Raw genomic sequence first — 23,623 nt, 5'->3', positions numbered from 1 at the left:
TGACACAATTTCAAATATCTCCAAAAACCATTTGAAATGTGGCCTCGTCAGACCACAGAACACTTTTCCACATTGCATCAGTCCATCTTAGATGATCTTGAGCCCAGAGAAGCCGGCTGCGTTCCTGGATGTTGTTGATAAATGACTTTCGCTTCAACTTGCACTTACCGGTACAGATGTAGCGACTAACTATATTTAGTGACAGTGGTTTTCTGAAGTGTTTCTGAGCCCGTGTGGTGATATCCTTTAGAGATTGATGTCGGTTTTGGATACAGTGCCGTCTGAGGAATCGAAGGTCACGGTCATTCAATGTTGGTTTCCGGCCATGCCGCTTACGTGGAGTGAGTTCTCCAGATTCTCGGAACCTTTTGATGATATTATGGACCGTAAGTGTTGAAATCCCTAAATGTCTTGCAATTGCACTTTGAGAAACGTTGTTCTTAAACTGTTTGACTGTTTGCTCACGCAGTTGTGGACAAAGGGGTGTACCTGGCCCCATCCTTTTTGTGAAAGACTGTTCCCAATTAGCCTACACACCTGTGGGATGTTCCAGATAAGTGTTTGATGAGCATTTCTCAACTTTATCAGTATTTTTTGCCACCTTTCCCAACTTATTTGTCATGTGTAGCTGGCATCAAATTCTAAAGTTAATGATTATTTGCAAAAAAGAAATGTTTATCAGTTTGAACATCAAATATGTTTTCTTTGTAGCATATTCAACTGAATATGGGTTGAAAGTGATTTGCAAATCATTGTATTCTGTTTATATTTACATCTAACACAATTTCCTAACTCCTATGGAAACGGGGTTTGTAATATTTACGTATTATATACCGTATATATAATATTTTTCTATGACATAACCAATCACATTTACCATGTACACTATTACATTATATGTAACAGCTCCAGCAAAAAAAAAAGGGAAAATAAAATAGAGAGAAGATCTAGCAGAAAATATACATCTATTGCTGTATGGCAGGGGTCTCAAACATGCGACACGTTATTATGCGGCCCGTGCTTTGATATGACAATTTAATGTTGGTGCGGCCCGCGAATTTTAATGTGAACAGCGCTTGATAGGTCATGCTTGCCAACGTCCTCAATTTTCCCGGGAGACCCCTGAATTTCAGGGCACCAATTCTCTTGAAGCCCCTGTCAATTTTCAGATCAACAATATTCAGAGATGGCCATAATGGCACTGCCTTTAGCGCCCCCTACATCCTGTACTGACAGTGTGCAAGCCCTGTTGTATGTTGCATCTGGCCATGCAAGACGCACGTGTAGTATTGCAAAATACATTTGATCAACAGCTACACACTTCACACTAAGGGTGGCCGTAAAAATATATGCCAGACTGTGAACGCACACCAAACAAGAATGACAAACACATTTCGGGAGAACATCCGCATCGTAACACAACATAAACACACCAGAACAATTACCCAAAATCCCATCCAGACCTCACTCCTCCGGGCTACAATATACACACCCCTGCTACCACCAACCCCCACACCCCCACCCTCCCTACTTGCGTCGGTTGATCCATCCATCCATCTTCCTCCGCTTATCCGAGGTCGGGTCGCGGGGGCAGCAGCCTAAGCAGGGAAGCCCAGACTTCCCTCTCCCCAGCAACTTCGTCCAGCTCTTCCCGGGGGATCCCGAGGCGTTCCCAGGCCAGACGGGAGACATAGTCTTCCCAACGTGTCCTAGGTCTTCCCCATGGCCTCCTACCGGTTAGACGTGCCCAAAACACATCCCTAAAGAGGCGTTCGGGTGGCATCCTGACCAGATGGCCGAGCCACCTCATCTGGCTCCTCTCGATGTGGAGGAGCAGCGGCTTTACTTTGAGCTCCTCCAGGATGGCAGAGCTTCGCACCCTATCTCTAAGGGAGAGCCCAGCCACCCGGCGGAGGAAACTCATTTCGGCCGCTTGTACCCGTGATCTTATCCTTTCGGTCATGACCCAAAGCTCATGACCATAGGTGAGGATGGGAACGTAGATCCACCGGTAAATTGAAAGCTTTCCCTTCCGGCTCAGCTCCTTTTTCCCCACAACGGATCGGTACAACGTCCGCATTACTGAAGACGCCGCACCGATCCGCCTGTCGATCTCACGATCCACTCTTCCCCCACTCGTGAACAAGACTCCTAGGTACTTGAACTCCTCCACTTGGGAGCCTTAAGGAACTCCGGGCTGATCTCATCTACCCTCGGGACCTTGCCGCCGAGGAGCTTTTTAACTATCTCAGCAACCTCAGCCCCAGAAACAGGAGAGCCCACCACAGATTCCCCAGGCACCGCTTCCTCATAGGAAGACGTGTTGGTGGGATTGAGGAGGACTTCGAAGTATTTCTTGCGGCCCAGCCTCACCCAGTTTCTGCACCCAGTGGCCCTCAGGTAAATTGAGTTTGAGAGCCCTGCTGTATGCCAAGTTATTATACAGTTATTATACAAGTTATTATACAGTTATTATATCCTCTCTGAGCTGCCACCTTATCGTGGTAGAGGAGTTTGCGTGTCCCAATGATCCTAGGAGCTATGTTGTCCGGGGGCTTTATGCCCCCTGGTAGGGTCTCCCAAGGCAAACAGGTTCTAGGTGAGGGATCAGACAAAGAGCAGCTCGAAGACCTCTATGAAGAAGAAAAAACATGGAACCAGATTTCCCTCGCCCGGACGCGGGTCACCGGGGACTCCCTCTGGAGCCAGGCCCAGAGGTGGGGCACAATGGCGAGCGCCTGGTGGCCGGGCCTGTTCCCATGGGGCCCGGCCGGGCACAGCCCAAAGAGGCAACTTGGGTCACCCCTCCAATGGGCTCACCACCCATAGCAGGGGCCATAGAGGTTGGGTGCAATGTGAGCTGGGCGGCAGCCGAAGGCAGGGCACTTGGCGGTCCGATCCTCGGCTACAGAAGCTAGCTCTTGGGACGTGGAACGTCACCTCACTGGAGGGGAAAGAGCCTGAGCTAGTGCGCGAAGTCGAGAAGTTCCGGCTGGATATAGTCGGACTCACTTCGACGCACATCATGGGCTCTGGAACCACTTCTCTCGAGAGGGACTTGACCCTCTTCCACTCTGGCGTTGCCGGCAGTGAGAGGCGACGGGCTGTGGTGGAAATTCTTGTTGCCCCCCGGCTCAAAGCCTGCACGTTGGAGTTTAACCCGTCCATATCTGCACTTGGCACCAGGACACCCTAGGCCGCAGTTCCATGATTGACTTTGTAGTTGTGTCATCGGATTTGCGGCCTTATGTTTTGGACACTCGGGTGAAGAGAGGGGTGGAGCTTTCTATCGATCACCACCTGGTGGTGAGTTGGCTGCGATGGTGGGGGAGGATACCGGACAGACCTGGGAGGCCAAACGCATTGTGAGGGTCTGCTGGGAACGTCTGACAGAGTCTCCTGTCAGAGAAAGTTTCAATTCCCAACTCCGGAAGAACTTTGAACATTTAACGAGGGAGGTGCTGGACATTGAGTCCCAGTGGACCATGTTCCAGACCTCTATTGTCGAGGCGGCTGATTGGAGCTGTGGCCGCAAGGTAGTTGGTGCTTGTCGGGGCGGAATTCCTAAAACCCCTTGGTGGACACCAGGGGTGAGGGATGCCGTCAAGCTGAAGAAGGAGTCCTATCGGGTCCTTTTGGCTCATAGGACTCCGGAGGCAGTGGACAGGTACCAAACAGGTCAAGCGGTGCGCAGCTTCAGTAGTCGTGGAGGCAAAACCTCGGACATGGGGGGAGTTCGGGGAAGCCATGGAAAACGACTTCCGAATGGATTCGAAGCGATTCTGGACCACCGTCCGCCGCCTCAGGAAGGGGAAGCAGTGCACTATCAACACCGTGTATGGTGCGGATGGTGTTCTGCTGACCTCAACTGCGGATGTTGTGGATAGGTGGAAGGAATACTTTGAAGACCTCCTCAATCCCACCAACACGTCTTCCTATGAGTAAGCAGTGCCTGGGGATTCTGTGGTGGACTCTCCTATTTCTGGGGCTGAGGTCGCTGAGGTAGTTAAAAAGCTCCTCGGTGGCAAGGCCCCAGGGGTGAATGAGGTCCGCCCGGAGTTCCTTAAGGCTCTGGATGCTGTGGGGCTGTCTTGGTTGACAAGACTCTGCAGCATCGCGTGGACATCGGGGGCGGTACCTCTGGATTGGCAGACCGGGGTGGTGGTTCCTCTCTTTAAGAAGGGGGACCGGAGGGTGTGTTCCAACTATCGTGGGATCACACTCCTCAGCCTTCCCGGTAAGGTTTATTCAGGTGTACTGGAGAGGAGGCTACGCCGGATTGTCGAACCTCGAATTCAGGAGGAACAGTGTGGTTTTCGTCCTGGTCGTGGAACTGTGGACCAGCTCTATACTCTCGGCAGGGTTCTTGAGGGTGCATGGGAGTTTGCCCAACCAGTCTACATGTGCTTTGTGGACTTGTAGAAGGCATTCGACCGTGTCCCTCGGGAAGTCCTGTGGGGAGTGCTCAGGGAATATGGGGTATCGGACTGTCTTATTGTGGCGGTCCGCTCCCTGTACGATCAGTGCCAGAGCTTGGTCCGCATTGCCTGCAGTAAGTCGAACACATTTCCAGTGAGGGTTGGACTCCGCCAAGGCTGTCCTTTGTCACCGATTCTGTTCATAACTTTTATGGACAGAATTTCTAGGCGCAGTCAAGGCGTTGAGGGGTTCCGGTTTGGTGACCGCAGGATTAGGTCTCTGCTTTTTCCAGATGATGTGGTCCTGATGGCTTCATCTGACCGGGATCTTCAGCTCTCACTGGATCGATTCGCAGCAGAGTGTGAAGCGACCGGAATGAGAATCAGCACCTCCAAGTCCGAGTCCATGGTTCTCGCCCGGAAAAGGGTGGAATGCCATCTCCGGGTTGGGGAGGAGACCCTGCCCCAAGTGGAGGAGTTGAAGTACCTAGGAGTCTTGTTCACAAGTGGGGGAAGAGTGGATCGTGAGATTGACAGACGGATCGGTGCGGCGTCTTCAGTAATGCGGACGTTGTACCGAACTGTTGTGGTGAAGAAGGAGCTGAGCCGGAAGGCAAAGCTCTCAATTTACCGGTCGATCTACGTTCCCATCCTCACCTATGGTCATGAGGTCTGGGTCATGACCGAAAGGATAAGATCACGGGTACAAGCGGCCGAAATGAGTTTCCTCCGCCGGGTGGCGGGGCTCTCCCTTAGAGATAGGGTGAGAAGCTCTGCCATTCGGGAGGACCTCAAAGTAAAGCCGCTGCTCCTCCACATCGAGAGGAGCCAGATGAGGTGGTTCGGGTATCTGGTCAGGATGCTACCCGAACGCCTCCCTAGGGAGGTGTTTAAGGCACGTCCAACCGGTAGGAGGCCACGGGGAAGACCCAGGACACGTTGGGAAGACTATGTTTCCCGGCTGGCCCGGGAACGCCTCGGGATCCCCCGGGAAGAGCTAGACGAAGTGGCTGGGGAGAGGGAAGTCTGGGTTTCCCTGCTTAGGCTGTTGCCCCCGCAACCCGACCTCGGATAAGCGGAAGAAGATAGATGGATGGATGGATGGAGTGCGGAATGAAGGAGTTCTTGAATGGAACACTGTGGGAAGGATTGTCCATGATGGCCAGCAGTTTGTCCAGTGTCCTCCTGACTGATGCAAACACCTCCAACTGCGTGCCAATAGCTTGGCTGGCTTTCTGGATCAGTTTGTCAATCTGGTTTAAGTCCCTTTTGCTGGTGCTGCTCCCCCAACAAACCACTGCAAAGTACAAGGCACTGCCCACAACCGACTGAAAAAAGATCTCCAACAGCTTGCTGCACACATTAAAGGACCTAAGCTTCCTCAGGAAAAAGAGTCTGATCATGCCCTTCTTGTAAACAGCTTTGCTGTTGTCCTTCCAGTCCAGTCTGCTGTTCAAGTGGACTCCCAGGTAATTCTACTGCCCAACTACTGCCACCTCCCGGCCCTGGATTTTGATGGGCTCCACAGGGGTAATTTTAATCTTGAAGTCGATGACCAGCTCCTTGGTCATGTCCACATTAAGGAGCAGATGGTTCGCCTGAGACCACTCCAAAAACTCAGCGATCAGTGTCCTGTACTCCAATTCCTGTCCCTCTCCGATACACCCGACCACAGCAGAGTATCGCGTGGCGCAGTGGAAGAGTGGCCGTGCGCAACCCGAGGGTCCCTGGTTCAATCGCCACCTAGCACCAACATTGTCACGTCCGTTGTGTCCTTGAGCAAAACACTTCACCCTTGCTCCTGATGGGTGCTGGTTAGCGCCTTGCATGGCAGCTCCCTCCATCAGTGTGTGAATGTGTGTGTGAATGGGTAAATGTGGAAGTAGTGTCAAAGCGCTTTGAGTACCTTGAAGGTAGAAAAGCGCTTTACAAGTACAATCCATTTATTTCTGCAGGTGGCAAGACCTAGTGGTTAGAGTGTCCGCCCTGAGATCGGTAGGTTGTGAGTTCAAGCCCCGGCCAAGTAATACCAAAGACTATAAAAATGGGACCCATTACGTCCCTGCTTGGCACTCAGCATTAAGGGTTGGAATTGGGGGTTAAACCACCATAAATGATTCCCGGGCCCGGCCCCGGTGCTGCCCACTGCTCCCCTCACCTCCCAGGGGGTGATCAAGGGTGATGGCTCAAATGCAGAGAATAATTTTGCCACATCTAGTATGTGTGTGACAATCATTGGTACTTTAACTTTAACCTGGAACTATATTGGAATTTGAGTGTTTGGTGCATTCTAGCTGTTTGAAGTTTTTGATTAATTACAAAAGGCTAAAAATGTCGTCAGTGACATAAACAAGGTAGGGGTCGAACATTCACATACTTTTTTAATATTTCATGTTTTATCATGTATACTTATATTATAGTATTATCACTGTCCGATGCGAGGTGAGTTGTTAATTTGATACATAGATAGCCCAGTCCCCAGACATTTTTTTAGCCCAATTTTGCCTTTGGAGAAAATTTTAGAAACCCATGAACTAAACTCTCCTAATAATATTTGCTTAGTTTTGGGTTGACTGTAAAGAGCAGCAATATGAGCGAGGGTAGTGCAGATTTGAAGAAAAACATTGATAACTGTCCCAAAAACTGTACGGTATCTACTCTCCATTGAACACTTTCACACAGTAAATCATGTTACTTGTGTTTTTGATATTCAGTGTCACTGGAATGCCTTTTACATGTTTATGTAGCTCACTAAATTAAGAGCTATTAACAGTTCAGTGCCCGATATATTTAAGGAGTGTAACTTAATAGGTAAGTGACAACTAAATGGTCAAAAACATCTTATTCATACACACGCAATCATCTCTGCCTGAGAAACCATTGACCACGCGGAAATGTATTTCCTTTCTGTAAAGGCCTTTCAATGAGAAAAAAAGTATAAGGACAGCGTCTGCCAACGTTGGCTAATCCATCCAAAGTGTAGACATGAAGTCATTGAAGCACTCCTTCCTTTTTTTTTTTAACATATGTGCTGGCTGGAAAGCAACATTGCACGCCAAAGAGAGCGTCTGCTGCGCCAGTTTGTGGTTTTTGTTCCAAATGAGCTCAGCCATATGGGGAAAAGAAGCACAGTGAGCCAACCTGTAGAAGTCATTAAGTCCAGCTATAGTGTGTCCCCACCATGCAGTGTTTTGACTGCATGGTCAATTTAGGAAAGGAAAATGAACATCATTTTATTGCGCTTTCTCCTGGGAAATAAGAATGTTGGCGCCTGGAGGAATGTTTTTATTAGTAGCTGTGAGAATTAATACATTGATGCTCCTAGAAAGGATAATTAGAGATTAAACTTTTGGAATTTGGCATCACGAATTCCTATTCCTAATGGGTCAAGTAGATGCTGCATGTAAAACACATTTAACAGGAATAATACTCCTCTCGAGGCCAGCAATACTAGATATACAGTGCACCCAGAAAGTATTCACAGCGCTTCACTTCTTCCACTTGTTATGTTACAGCCTTATGACAAAATGGAATGAATGACAATGTGAAAATATGCATGTAAACCTAACTTTGCAAATGTATTAAAAACAAAAAAATAAGTATTCACAGTTAGGGGTGTAACGGTACACAACAATTTCAGTTCGGTACCTACCTCGGTTTAGAGGTCACAGTTCGGTTCATTTTCAGAACAGTAAGAAAACGCCAAAATATACATTTTTTGGTTATTTATTTACCAAATTTGTAAACGATGGCATAACATACATATACACACAGGGTCCATTGCCAGGGTTAGTGTGGTCAACATATATAAAATAAAAACTAAATAAGATAAGGCTCAGAATTGTTTCTTAACAAAACCTTTTTACATATAAAGTGCTTTTTTTGATTGAGTGATTGACAATTTTATTAGTAGATTGCACAGTACAGTACATATTTCCGTACAATTGACCACTAAATGGTAACACCCGAATAAGTTTTTCAACTTGTTTAAGTTTGGGTCCACGTTAATCAACATTAAACTGCCTCCAGTTGTTGCTCAGATGAAATAAAATGACAACTTTTCTTCTACATATAAACAGCCTCAGATTATCTTTTCTCCTTCCCCCCCCAGCCTGGCTAACTTGGCAGTAAGAGGATATATGGACTTATTGTTCTTCCACCATAGAAGTGGGTCAAAATCTAGTTTTAATGCAATACAGCAACCCCCCGCGACCCTGAACGGGACAAGCTTCTTCCGCTTATCCGAGGTCGGGTCGCGGGGGCAACAACCTAAGCAGGGAAACCCAGACTTCCCTTTCCCCAGCCACTTCGTCTAGCTCTTCCCGGGGGATCCCGAGGCGTTCCCAGGCCAGCCGGGAGACATAGTCTTCCCAACGTGTCCTGGGTCTTCCCCGTGGCCTCCTACCGGTTGGACGTGCCCTAAACACCTCCCTCGGGAGGCGCTCAGGTGGCATCCTAACCAGATGCCCGAGCCACCTCATCTGGCTCCTCTCGATGAGGAGGAGCAGCTTTACTTTGAGTTCCTCCCGGATGGCAGAACTTCTCACCCTATCTCTAAGGGAGAGCCCCGCCACACGGCGGAGGAAACTCATTTCGGCCGCTTGTACCCGTGATCTTATCCTTTCGGTCATGCCCCAAAGCTCATGACCATAGGCGAGGATGGGGACGTAGATCGACCGGTAAATTGAGAGCTTTGCCTTCCGGCTCAGCTCCTTCTTCACCACAACGGATCGGTACAACGATAAACCCCCTGCTCTTTATTTTGGGCATTTATTGTTTTTTCCTCCATTTGTGATCAGTTTCACACCTTCTCTCTTTTGTATTGTCACAAGCTCCCCTCCGCTCGACCTGCCTCAGCTAACGTTAGCCATGCTTACGTTAGCTCTCGGCAAGAGCTTGTGACGCTAGACGCGCGACAGTATGTGACGTATGTAAGAAGGCGGGCTTGTTTTACGTCTCTGTGAGAAGGAGAGACGAGAAGGAGTGAGAAACCCCAGTAATGTAATGCCCGCAGCTAAAAGCAACTGTGTGAGAACATATAATCGAATATTACGATATAGTCATTTTCTATATCGCACAGAGACAAACCTGCGATATATCGTTTATATCGATATATCGCCCAGCCCTATTATAAAGTAAAAAAATTTTCCACTGAATAAATAATCCAATTTAATTTACAGTTACCTGAATTATGAAGTAAAACATCATCAAGTTCTTTCCCCCTAAGATAATTTTCTTATAAAATGCTGCCTCTTGTTAAACACTTTCGAATCAGTCTCATGGCCTTAAATTTGCTGCGGTTGCCGCTATTAAAGGCCTACTGAAACCCACTACTACCCACCACGCGGTCTGATAGTTTATATATCAATGATGAAATATTAACATTGCAACACATGCCAATACGGCCGGTTTAGTTTACTAAATTGCAATTTTAAATTTCCCGCGAAGTGTCGTGTTGAAAACGTTGCGGTATGAGGACTCGTATGATGACGCGTGCGTTTGAAGTCTCGGGTTGTAGCGGACATTTTTTTCCAGCCCGATCCAAGCTATACGTAGTCTGCTTTAATCGCATAATTACACAGTATTCTGGATATCTGTGTTGCTGAATCTTTTGCAATTTGTTCAATTAATAATGGAGAAGTCAAAGTTGAAAGATGGAGGTGGGAAGCTTTTAGCCTTTAGCCACACAAACACAGCCGGTGTTTCCTTGTTTAAAATTCCTGAAGGTGAAGCTTTACTATGGAACAGAGCGGTCAAGCGAAGATGGATCCTGACCACATGTAAACCGTCAGTTTTCAGTGAGAAAAATGTGGTAATAAGTCGGCTCGAGACATCAGCGGAGCTTCCGTCCTGCTGCAGCTGCGTGACTTCCCTCAGAGACACTGCGGTCAACACACACGTGGCCACACCCCTCCGACTTTCAGGTACTATTTAATTTCACTAAAACACTAGCAACACAGTAGGCAGATAAGGGATTTTCCAGAATTATCCTAGTAAATGTGTCTAATAACATCTGAATCGCTCCCACTGCAATCGCCTTTTTTTTTCTCGTCCTTCACTCTAAATTTCCTCATCCACGAATCTTTCATCCTCGCTCAAATTAATGGGGAAATTGTCGCTTTCTCAGTACGAATCGCTCTAGCTGCTGGTGGCTATGATTATAAACAATGTGAGGATGTGAGGATGTGAGGAGCCCTACAACCCGTGACGTCACGCGCACATCGTCTGCTACTTCCGGTAAAGGCAAGGCTTTTACTATAAGCGACGAAAAGTTGCAAACTTTATCGTCGATATTCTCTACTATATCCTTTCAGCAAAAATATGGCAATATCGCGAAATTATCAAGTATGACACATAGAATGGACCTGCTATCCCCGTTTAAATAAGAACATCTAATTTCAGTAGGCCTTTAACACCCGGTCTCGGCTTTGCAACGCAGGCAGCTTCCATACTGTACATCTTCACGTTATTAAATTTTAAGGTGACTTATCATACATATTTTATTGTTTTGAAGTTAGAGATGTCCGATAATATCGGATGCCGGTATTATCGGCCGATAAATGCTTTAAAATGTAATATCGGAAATTATCGGAATCGGTTTCAAGATTAGCGGTATCGGTTTCAAAAAGTAAAATTTACGACTTTTTAAAACGCCGCTGTGTACACAGACGCAGGGAGAAGTACAGAGTGCCAATTAACCTTAAAAGGCACTGCCTTTGCCTGCCGGCCCAATGAATAATATCTACGACTTTTCACACACACAAGTGAATGCAAGGCATACTTGGTCAACAGCCATACAGGTCACACAGAGGGTGGCCGTATAAACAACTTTAACACTGTTACAAATATGCACCACACTGTGAACCCACACCAAACAAGAATGACAAACACATTTTGGGAGAACATCCACACCGTAACACAACATAAACACAACAGAACAAATACCCAGAACCCCTTGCAACACTAACTCTTCCAGGACGTTACAATATACACCCCCCACCACCGCTACCCCTTACCCACCCCAATCGCCCAACTCAACCTCTTCATGCCCTCTCAGGGAGAGCATGTCCCAAGCTGCTGTTTTGAGGTACTTTGTGACTTCAATAATAAATATGGCAGTGCTGTGTTGGCATTTTTATCCATAACTTGAGTTGATTTATTTTGGAAAACCTTGTTACATTGTTTAATGCATCCAGCGACGCATCACCACAAAATTAGACATAATAATGTGTCAATTCCACGACTGTATGTATCGGTATCGGTAATTAAGAGTTGGACAATATCGGCAAAAAACATCTCTAGTTGAAGTTTATCTTCAACCCTCCCCGTTTAATTTCTTCAGAACACGCTTCGCAAACTACCAATGTCTTCTTTTGACACAGTAAAGAAAGCCCACACCGGTGACTTCTGCCCTATGATGCTTTTCTCTTCGGCCCAGTGAAGGACATCATAAAAAGGGTTTAAGGAGCCAGGAGGAAACACAAGCCACATCAGAGAGACCAACGACAAACACAAAGACGATAAGCTTCTATTATTATCGAAATTGTCCGCCGATAAGTATCGTGCATGCCTACATTAAAGTGGCGAATGCTAATGTTTACGACAAACTCAAGAGTCATGTTCTATCTCCGGAAGCTTTGAAACGAGAGATTGATTTAGGGAGAGCTACTTAGTTGCTTTCCTCCTTTTGCGCAGCCTTCTTTTCCAGCCGTCCACTCCATTAGCTACCTTTTATGCTCTTGACGGTCTTTCGCATCAGCCGAGTTCATTTTGGGGGAGCTGAAAGACAGACGGCTTCTTGTGTTCCCCCAGGAGGCAGAAAACAGACCAACAGTGCAGCTCTCAGCACGCAGCTGAGAGAAAGCTTCCAATCCCGGAGTCCCTGCAGCTCTGTAACACTCCAACATTCTCACAAGCGCATTTCACATGAGGGAGTTTCACTTTGGCACCGTACTGAGATCCATTAAAAGCAGTGTCCTCCTTCACTTGATTTGTATTCTTACTTGTGGACTCGGTCATGTTCAAACTGCGTGGCGACAAGAAAGGGATTGGAAAAAGAATCAGCTGACCCAGAACTGTCTTTAACACCTCGACTCCAGCAACTGAGCTGACTGAAACGCTGACTCCTCTTTGCACTTGTCATATTCTCTTCAGTTAAAATAAACTCTGATGCGCCTGCTCTTCTAGTAGATGCTGGGTGCGTCCCAAAATCCCTCAGGTTTCTGGACTGCCGCTCTACCATTTGAGCCCTGCCGGCCGATATAATAAAACAGTGACTTTCAATGTCCGTCCTCACTAGAATGTCGACTGTTGGGATGTTTGTATCTTTCAGCACTTGTGCTCTCATTGAGCTGCTAAATTCAGAGTAAAAGTATCTCCTCAGTTAAACAACTGCTTCCTACACTGCAAAAACTGAAATTTTAGAAAGATTAAATATCTCAAATAAGGGTGATATTTGTATTTTTTTCTGTCTATTAAGATAATTATTCTCACTAAACAGATTTTATGTTAGAGTGTTTTACTTGTTTTAGGGTTTTGGTCCTAAATGATCTCAGTAAGATATTACAGCTTGTTGCTGAGATTTTATGACCTATATTGAGTAAAACATGCTTGAAACTAGAACATCAACTGTTGCAAAGCTGTGTCATCAACACTCAAGTATAAAACTACTTTTTTAAAGTAATAATTTCTTACTTCAAGCATGACAAAAAAATCATGATGACATATCATTATGTCAAGATAATGGCACTAGCATTTACTTAATAAAAGGTCTCTTTTTTTCTCTTACGTAAGAAATGTGCACTTGTTATTAGTGAGAATATACTCATTTTAAGGTATGTTTGGTCTCATTGAGGTTAGCTAATTTTACTTGTTTTGGAAAGTCTTGACAAGCCGAATTTTCTTGTTCTTTTGGCAGATAATTTTGCTTAGTTCAAATAAAATACCCCTAATTTTTGTATTCTTTTTTGTTTTTTTTGAACACTGACTTTTTGCAGTGTACGCATGTTGCAATGGTCCTATGCTGCGTATTACCATACTTGCCAACCCTCCCGATTTTACCGGGAGACTTCCGAATTTCAGTGCCCTTCCCGAAAATCTCCCGGGTTAACCATTCTCCCAATTTCCACCTTTAAGGCACCACCTTTAGCATCCTCTACAACAGTGGTTCTCAACCTTTTTTCAGTGATGTACCCCCTGTGAACATGTTTTTAATTCAAGTACCCCCTAATCAGAGCAAAGCATTTTTGATTGAAAAAAAAAGAGATAAAAAAGTAAAATACAGCACTATGTCATCAGTTTCTGATTTATTAAATCGTATAACAGTGCAAAATATTGCTCAATTGTAGTGGTCTTTCTTGAAGTATTTAGAAAAAAAGATATAAAAATAACAAAAAACTTGTTGAAAAATAAACAAGTGATTCAATTATAAATAAAGATTTCTACACAGAAGTAATCATCAACTTAAAGTGCCCTCTTTGGGGATTGTAATAGAGATCCATCTGGATTCATGAACTTAATTCTAAACATTTCTTTACAAAAAGATAAATCTTTATGGAACATGTCCACAAAAAAATCAAGCTGCCAACACTGAATATTGCATTGTTGCATATCTTTTCACAGTTCATGAACTTATATTCATATTTTGTTGAAGTATTATTCAATAAATATATTTATAAAGGATTTTTGAATTGTTGCTATTTCTAGAATATATTTTTTTTAAATCTCACGTACCCCTTGGCATACCTTCAAGTACCCCCAGGGGTACGCGTACCCCCATTTAAGAACCACTGCTCTACAACCTATCGTCACGTCCGCTTTTCCTCCGTACAAACAGTGTGTCGGGCCCAGCAACATAATATGTGCGCCTTTAACAGACACACATAAGTGAATGCAACCATACTTGGTCAACAAGCCATACAGGTCACACTGAGGGTGGCCGTATGAACAACTTTAACACTGTTACAAACAGATTTTTGAGCGCTGTGTGTAATGTTCTATATTGTCAATGGCAGTGACGTGCTGTCAGGGGAGACAAGTGAGGCAGAGCCTCACCTGCCACCAGGTGGCTTAACCATGAGATGTTCCAAAACGAAGTAATAAAATAAAACAAGTTTTAATATTTCTCTTTTAGTTTATGCTTTCTATGTGATTATGGTGTGGTTCCTGTATATTTTGATAATTTTCATGGTCAAAATCGCGGAAATTCCATGTTTCTTGATTAAAACAATGCATCAGATGAGAAGTGAGGCAGACACAGGCGGTGCCTCCACGGCTACACACAGTGTGTATTGGGTGTGCGTGCGAGGGGGTGCATGCTTGTTGCCACGTGGAAAAGGCAGGTCTTGAGGCAGCAAGTACCTCTGACTCAAGGTAGGGGGCGATATACTGTCAACTTGCAGTTCAATGCCTCAGCAGTACTCTGACTCGCCACACAGAGAAGTGGGGGCGCTTAAGCTAGCAGACACAGGTCTCTCCAACGGAAGCCAGCATTTTTTTCTTTTCTTTTTTTCAACTGTATTTATAACAAACATGACATTTTTATTAGAGTAAGCCAGCGTTTGTGGGTGTTTTTTGTCAGATGCAAAAATATTGTTTAATTTCTTGGAATGAAACGGAATTAAATGAATGTTTCTGCCAATATGGAGGATTATTTACTGTATCCAAGATGAAATACTTCTCTAAACTGGACTTTTAAGACAAAATGAATGCAATCATACAAAGTACGTTTTCATGAAGGATAGCTATTGCTGCTTCAGATACAAATACAGTAAGGTAATATACACTCACAATACTTGATCTATTTTGTTAAAAGCAAATGGGACCAAAAAGTATTTGACAACAATATCAGATTTTTTGGACCCATTTATCATATCATAATATTATGACAACGTTTTTATGAAAGCGAATAACTCCCTTTTTTTTCTTGTAACTCTAATGTGCAACCTAAATCTACAATGACTAGAGCTGCACATCCATCCATCCATCCATTTTCTACCGCTTATTCCCTTTCGGGGTCACGCACATATGAATTTAATTTGGAAAAAAAAAGAAAAAAAAAGTATGTATGCCTCACCTGGTGTTTAGTTCACGTCACGGGTCAATGGAACATTTAAAGTTTTGGTGGTGTATCTCTTATGTGTGACTGCCATCTACTGGTCACACTCATTACCCCATGTACCAAATGATATAGCTTTCGAGGTCGGTAAGCACAACCAGAATTATGCCATACATTAGGCGCACCGGGTTATAAGGCGCACTGTTCATTTTTAAGGAAAAGAAAGGATTTTACGTGCGCCTTATAGCCCAAAAAATACGGTACTTGTAGAGAGCGAGGTTGAGAGCCATATAGTTGACCAACTTTTCAGCTTGGTGCCACAACCTTCGACCATACAGGCAAGGGTCATGATTTAAAAGCTAGCATTAACAAATACAGAAGCAGCCCCAGCTCTTTTTACTTTATTTTATGGTGGGTCACAAGCACAGTTATTAGCAGCTCAAGCTCGCTAGTATGTCGTAGCTGGATACTCGCTAGTGGTCGGAGGAGCAGTGTGAGCAAGGCGATGTGTCACAACGGCAAAAAGTAGTTCCTCTGTGTTATCTCTCACAATAACAACGTTAGCTCGGTGAATATGCAGGGGGTGGCATGTAAATGGGGTGTTGTTGGCTGTTTTTAGAGGGTTTAGTGAATGTGAGTGTGAATGTTGTCTATCTGTGTTGCCCCTGTGATGGGATAGCGACTTGTCCAGGGTGTACACCGCCTTCTGCCCAAAGCAGCTGACATAGGCTCCAGCACCCCCCACGACCCCGAACGGGACTAGCGCTAGAGAATGGATGGATAGTTTAGTGGGGCGGAAAAGATAAATCTCTATTACTGGATTGTTAGCCACCTCTGCCTAATAGTTTTTCACTATTTAGAAAGTACATAAAAAGGAAATACATGTGTTCTTGTCTCACATATGGATTGTGAATGATAGGCAAAATGTTAAAAAAAAATGAAAAAAAGTGCAGTTCACCTCAAAAGACCTACTGAAACCCACTACTACCCACCACGCAGTCTGATAGTTTATATATCAATGATGAAATATTAACATTGCAACACATGCCAATACGGCCTTTTTAGTTTACTAAATTGTAATTTTAAATTTCCCGGGAGTTTCTTCTTGAAAATGGCGCGTAATGATGACGTGTACGCGTGACCTCACGGGCTGTTAGGAAGTATTAGCGCTGCACACACACACAGCTAAAAGTAATCTGCTTTAACGGCATAATTACACAGTATTTTGGAGATCTGTTGCTGAATATTTTGCAATTTGTTCAATTAATATTGGAGAAGTCAAACTAGAAAGATTGAGTTGGGAAGCTTTAGCCTTTAGCCACACAAACACACAGTGATTCATTGTTTAAAATTCTCAGAGGTGAAACTTTACTATGGATCACAGCGGTCAAACGAACATGGATCCCGACCGAATGTCAACCAGCAGGTTTCGGTGAGAAAATTGTGGTTAAAAAGTCACTTCTTACCGGAGATCAGCTGAGCTTGCGCCGTCCATAAAGCTGCCGTCGACTTCCCTGAGACACTGGCGTCAAGACACCCGTGGACACACACCTCCGACTATCAGGTACTGTTAAACTCACTAAAACACTAGCAACACAATAGAAAGATAAGGGATTTCCCAGAATTATCCTAGTAAATGTGTCTAAAAACATCGGAATCCGTCCCAATGCAATCGCGTTTTATTTTTTAACTTGGTATTTTTTGTTTTTTGTTCTTTTCTAGTCCGTCGCTATCAATATCCTCAAACACGAATCTTTCATCCTCGCTGAAATTAATGGGGAAATTGTTGTTTTCTCGGTCCGAATAGCTCTTTTTGTTGGAGGCTCCCATTAAAAACAATGTGAGGATGTGAGGAGCCATCAACGGGTGACGTCATCGTCTGCGACTTCCGGTAGAGGCAGGGCTTTTCTCTTAACACCGACAGTTGCGAACTTTATCGTGGATGTTCTCTACTAAATCCTTTCAGCAAAAATATGGCAATATCGCAAATTGATCAAGTATGACACATAGAATGGACCTGCTATTGTGACAATGTGTCACTTCATTTCTGTTAGTTTTTTGTGTTTTTGTATTTACTTCCTGTTCAGTGCTCTTATTTTGTTGTATTTCCTGTTTTATTCACGGAGCACTGTTTTTCTCTTTTCGTTCATTGGCAGCGGTTCACACCTGCTGTCAATCAAACTAGTGTCTATTTATGTTTCACTCTAGCACTCCTCAGTGCTCGATGATAATATTATGTTGAGAACGTTTATCTGCACGACTGCTTTATGTTTGCTTTTGTTATTTTCTTATGAGTATTAAATATTCTTACCTTCACTCTACTCTCCTGGATTCTTGCATACTCGGGGACACACAACTGCAGTCATGCGACATCCCAACAGCTATCCCTGTTTAAAGAAAATCTCATTTCAGTAAGCCTTTAATTCTTTGCAATTAATTCACAATTACTTGAGTCTAAAAAGTTAACTTCAATTTGTACCACAACTCTAAATTACCCAAACAATTATATATACATTGTTCAGTTAATAAGGTATTTCATACACTGTAACACCTTTATTGATGGTGATTGTGTAATATATGCTCATTAAAAAACAAATAATTAGTGCACAGGATGTCTGACCATACAAATTATGTACAATTTAAATTGTTTCTAAATTAAGATAATCCACGTTGGACCTGCTTGACCTTTCTATTGAGGGGCTGTTTGTCCCTTTGACCTGCTAATGCAAACTTTATGAAAGCTTTAAGTGACCCATAAGGGGATTTCCAATCAATACCTGGCCTCGCCCTTCCCACAAAGGTTTATCAGTGCAGATGCATTTGCAGTTTCAGCACTTACTGACCTTCTACACAAGGAATTTAAACATAACACAAAAGTATGCTGATTGGTGGTCTGAAAATACTACATGGACAGCAGGGGTGCCCATTACGTCGATCGCGAGCTACCAGTCGACCCCGGGGGGTGTGTCAGTCGATCTCCAGCCAGGCTTTTTAAAAAAATAGACCTAAAAATTAGTGATCATCAATCTTCACTAAGACGTCACTTAAATGACATTCACGGTACCGGAGGGTCTTGTGAGATGACGCTGGCTGCTGCAAGATCATTATTAATAAAATAGGACCGAGAGGAAGGCGAGAAACACTTTTTATTTCAACAGACTCTCGCGCCGTACCTTCCGTCAAAACTCTAAAGGCCGACTGCACGTTTCCTATCTTCACAATAAAAGCCCTGCTTCATGCTGCCTGCGCAACTAAATACAGAGTCTCGGAAAACTGCCGTGCACAAGCGATCCCTCAGAAAGCTGGAGTGCACATCACTTGTGCACGCCAGCTTTCCGAGACTCTTATTTTGTTAGCGCAGGCAGCATGAAGCAGGGCTTTTATTGTGAAGATAGGAAATGTGCAGTCGGCCTTTAGAGTTTTGACAGAAGGGACGGCGCGAAAGTCTGTTGAAATAAAAAGTGTTTCTCGCCTTCCTCTCTGTCATTTTTTCATAATAATGAACTGGCAGCAGCCAGCGTCATCTCACAAGACCCTCGGGTGCCGTGAATGTCAATCAAGCAAGCTACGGAATTTGCCGCCAATGTTTTTCTTGTAAAGTGTATGGAAGCTGGATGAATTAGATGCCAAAAAACAACCACTTTCATGTGGTATTGTACAGAAAGGACAACTTTTTTTCTCCTGCATTTGAAAATGTGGGCGTTATCATTACTGTCTGATTCCAATCAATGCAAGTCATCAGAATCAGGTAATACACCAACTTATATTCTTGTCTTCGTGAAAGAAAGACATCTATATGTGTTACACATGCTTGTATTATCATTAAACACGTTTAACTTGTTTACAAAAATGTCTCTTTCATAAATAAATAAATATAAATGATATATATAAATGAGGTAGATCCCCTAGAGTTGGTCAATTGAAAAGTAGCTCGCCTGCAGAAAAAGTGTGGGCACCCCTGATGTACAGCATGTAATCCACATGGTTAACTTAAATACTGTATGTTTGAATAAAGTTCTTTCTCGATGACTCGGCAGCTCTAGTATTGTTTGTGTGAATCTCCACAAGTAGGATCATAGGATCATCTTTTTTTCCCCAAAATAGCGCTGCTGTAGTGGCTGCTTGTGGCAGGAGCTCTGTGCTCTTTGGGATCCTTCTGTGTTCCTGGTGTTTCCCTCTTGTTTTCATGCGTTTTGGGTTTTTTTTTTGGCCTTTTGGTCAGGACACGTTTGGGCTGTGCGACAAGAGGTGGCACTTTAGTGACTTCTACGGTGCTTTTTTGTCAACTTCTGGATCTGCCTCCCGGGAGCCTTTTGGCCATGGAGACCAGCTGCTGGGTCTCTGCCACACCAGAGTCCGTTTGGAGAGACTGGAGGAGATGCGGGCGAAGAGACAGGGCTGAGCGCTGGGAGGGACGGGCTTCACAGTGTCTTGACTGAATGAGCGTGTATAAGACGCATGGGTCTCCTTGGACGCATCGTAGCTCATCCATGCGGACTGGACACTGGCCGAGAGTTTGTGGGCGTTGGTTGCTTTGTTGGGTCGGCTCCTATCTCTGGCCATGCTCCTTCCACCCCAGCGTGAAATTTTAATTTCCCCTCGGGGATTAATAAAGTATGTCTGTCTGACTCAGATTCTGAAACACCACAGAGGCCACCACAGTGTGTGTGGGTGTTGAAATTATGTTTCTGTTAGGTTGCTAGTCTATGCATGCAATCGTGTGTGCGCAATGTATACTAAAGGTTGAATATTTGGTGGTGTTTTGCTTTTGTGGCTGTGTGTAGAAGTGGCACTGCAGGAGTGGCAGCTGGATGCATCAGCTCTGCTACTTTAATGTCCTTTGACGTTTCACGCTTACACACGTTTATGCAGAAGTCACTAAAGTGCCAACCCTTGTCGCACAGTCCCAAAGGTGTCCCGACCAAAAGGCAATAAAAAAAAAAAAAACGCATGAAAACAAGAGGGAAACACCAGGAACACAGACATCCATTGCTTTCGGTCCCACTGGGTGTGAGTTTTTCCTTGCCCTTATGTGGGCTTTGTACAGAGGATGCCGTTTTGGTTTGTGCAGCCCTTTGAGACACTTGTGATTTAGGGCTATATAAATAAACATTGATTGATTGATTGAGTGAGTGATGTGTGCTATGGCTATGAGGGTTTTTTTCTTTGGCCTCAGTCTGGGCTCAGGCTTAGACTGAAATGTATTCATTTTATGTATTTTTTCACTGAAGTGACCTAAAGAATTAAAACATACATTCTGTAAAACACATGTTTCGTAGTTTTAAAGTTATAATGCACCAAACTAGTGGAACCAGTTTCAGTATAATGATGATAATGCTGAAAAGGTAGCAGTAAGTATGCTTACACTAATGAATTTAACATGCTAGCTTGATAGTACCAAGTAACAAACACTTACTTTTAGTGTATACTTCATAAAATGGCAAAAATTAACATGCTAACAAGATAGCAACAAGTATCAATATCAATGACATTTAGGGTTATACCTACAAAACTGACTAAATTGCTAACATGTTAACATTTAACTTCCTTTCATGTTAATGGTTAGCATGTCTAGCTCTAGAATGTCACAATAAGAACAGAAAGGGCTAAATGTCCCAAATAAGTTTAGCTTTTTAACTTAAGAATCGGTTGAGAAATGTGTTAGTTGTTTACAGACAAATGTTATTGACCCCATATCAAGATAATTGAACAGAGATGAGAAGAAAAAGGTGTCTATACCTTACAATAAAAGCAGCTTATCAGCATATCCATATACTATGGGTGTAACAATTGATTGATATATCGATTTGTATTCCTTAAATTTCAAGTATATCGATTTGTGCTTTGCAAGTTTGTATCGGCCATTAACTGTTGTTTATGTCTTTGTTTATATCCATAATTCATTCATATCTAACTGCCTTCCAAGAAAAACTGGAATTTGGGAAACTTCACCTATTGTGTCCAGTATCCACTATGTATTTCACAGTTGCACTGGTTGATTATTTTTTCGCTAAAAGGGTAATTTTTCGATTTTAACTCAGTGAATTGTTTCGGATCACATCATTCTAAAAAAAGAAAAAAAAAAATGTCCCTGAATCGTATCGGTAAACACAAATAACAAATCAAATCATTGTTTTAAAAGAATCATTACACCCCTATTTTAGACTTACAAAATTTGCAAAAACATTTAAAAGATAACATGCTAGCAAAACAGCACCAAGGAACAATATCAATGAATTTTAGGTCCATACCTACAAAATTGGCTAAACTTTTAAGAGTTAACATGTTAGCAAGGTATCACAACGTAAAAATATCAATGGCTTTTATTAGTGATGCCCGATAATATCGGGCTGCTGATATTATCGGCCGATAAATGCTTTATAATGTAATATCGGAAATTATCGGTTTCAAAAAGTAAAATTGATGACATTTTAAAGCACCGCTGTGTACGCGGACGTAGGGAGAAGTTCAGAGCACCAATAAATCTTAAAGGCACTGCCTTTGCATGCCGGCCCAGTCACATAATATTTACGGCTTTTCACACACACAAGTGAATGCCATGCATACTTGGTCAACAGCCATACAGGTCACACTGAAGGTGGCCGTATAAACAACATTAACAATGTTACAAATATGCGCCACACTGTGAACCCACACCAAACAAGAATAACAAACATTTCGGAAGAACATCGGCACCATAACACAACAGATCATATACCCAGACACGCTTGCAGCACTAACTCTTCCGGGATGCAACAATCTACACCCCCCGTTACCCCTTCCCACCGCAACACCCCCCACCCCGCCTACCTCAACCTCCTCATGCTCTCTCAGGGAGAGCATGTCCCAAATTCCTAGCTGCTGTTTTGAGGTATGTTAAAAAAAATAATGCACTTTGTGACTTCAATAATAAATATTTTCGATTTTTGCATTTTTTCCATAACTTGAGTTGATTTATTTTGGAAAACCTTGTTACATTGTTTAATGTATCCAGCGGGGCAATAAGAAAATTGCGCATAATAATGTGTTAATTCTACAACTGTATATATTGTTATTGGTTGATATCGGAATCGGTAATCAAAAGTTGGACAATATCGGAATATCGGATATATCGGCAAAAAAGCCATTATCGGACATCTCTAGCTTTTATCTTCATACCTACAAAATTGGCAAACATGCTAGCAAGATATTGCCAAGTAAAAATCTATAGCTAAAATATCCAGGACTTTTGGGTTTATACCAACAACATTTGCTAAAATACTAACAGTCAACATGCTACCAAGACAGCACCAAAGAACAATATCAATGACTTTTAGGTTCATAACTACAAAAACTTGCTAAAATTTTAACAGTTAACATGCTAGCAACGTATCACCAAGTAATAATATCAATGGCTTTTAATTTCCTACCAACAAAATTGTCTAAATTACTAACAGTTAAAATACTATCAAGATAGTGCCAGGTAAAAAACTATGACTATAACATCCATTGACTATAATATCCATATGACTAAAATATCCATGACATTTGGGTTTATGCCTACAACATTTGCTAAAATACTAACAGTCAACATTCTAGCAAGACAGCACCCAAAGAACAATATCAATGACTTTTAGGTTCATAACTACAAAATTGGCTAAACTTTCAACAGCTAACATGTTAGCAAGGTATCACAATGTAACAATATCAATGGCTTTTATCTTCATACCTACAAAATTGGCGAACATGCTAGCAAGATAGTGCCAAGTAAAAATCTATGACTATAACATCCATCCACTATAAAATCCATTTATAACTAAAATATCCATTACTTTTGGGTTTACACCAAAAACATTTTCTAAAATACTAACAGTCAACATGCTGGCATGACAGCACCAAGGAACAATATCAATGACTTTTGGGTTCACAACTACAAAAAATTGCTAAAATTTTAACACGCTAGCAGGGTATCACCAAGTCATATTATCAATAGCTTTTAGTTTCATACCTACAAAATTGGCTAAATTATGAACAGTTAAAATCCCAGAAAGATAGTGCCAAGTAAAAAACTATAACATCCATCGACTAATATCCATTTATGACTAAAATATTCATGACTTTTGGGTTTATACCTACCACATTTGCTAAAATACTAACAGTCAACATGCTA

The 23,623-nt window shown here is 43.2% G+C and overlaps 1 long non-coding RNA gene across 1 annotated transcript in view; it reads right to left on the bottom strand.

Moving 5' to 3' along the window:
* LOC133540787 (uncharacterized) overlaps positions 1–23,623 on the bottom strand; it is a 90,423-nt gene that overhangs the window by 33,029 nt on the left and 33,771 nt on the right. The window contains exons 6-7 of the long non-coding RNA XR_009803725.1: positions 17,786–17,861; positions 16,941–17,053 (exon numbers count right to left, since the gene is read on the bottom strand). This is a non-coding gene — a long non-coding RNA (uncharacterized LOC133540787). The remainder of the gene's footprint in view (positions 1–16,940; positions 17,054–17,785; positions 17,862–23,623) is intronic.

Source organism: Nerophis ophidion, linkage group LG22 (genome assembly GCF_033978795.1).
Source record: "Nerophis ophidion isolate RoL-2023_Sa linkage group LG22, RoL_Noph_v1.0, whole genome shotgun sequence".
In the NCBI taxonomy this organism is placed as follows: domain Eukaryota; kingdom Metazoa; phylum Chordata; class Actinopteri; order Syngnathiformes; family Syngnathidae; genus Nerophis; species Nerophis ophidion.
Note: the sequence above shows the minus strand (reverse complement) of the source record. Positions and strands in the feature narration are given on the sequence as shown.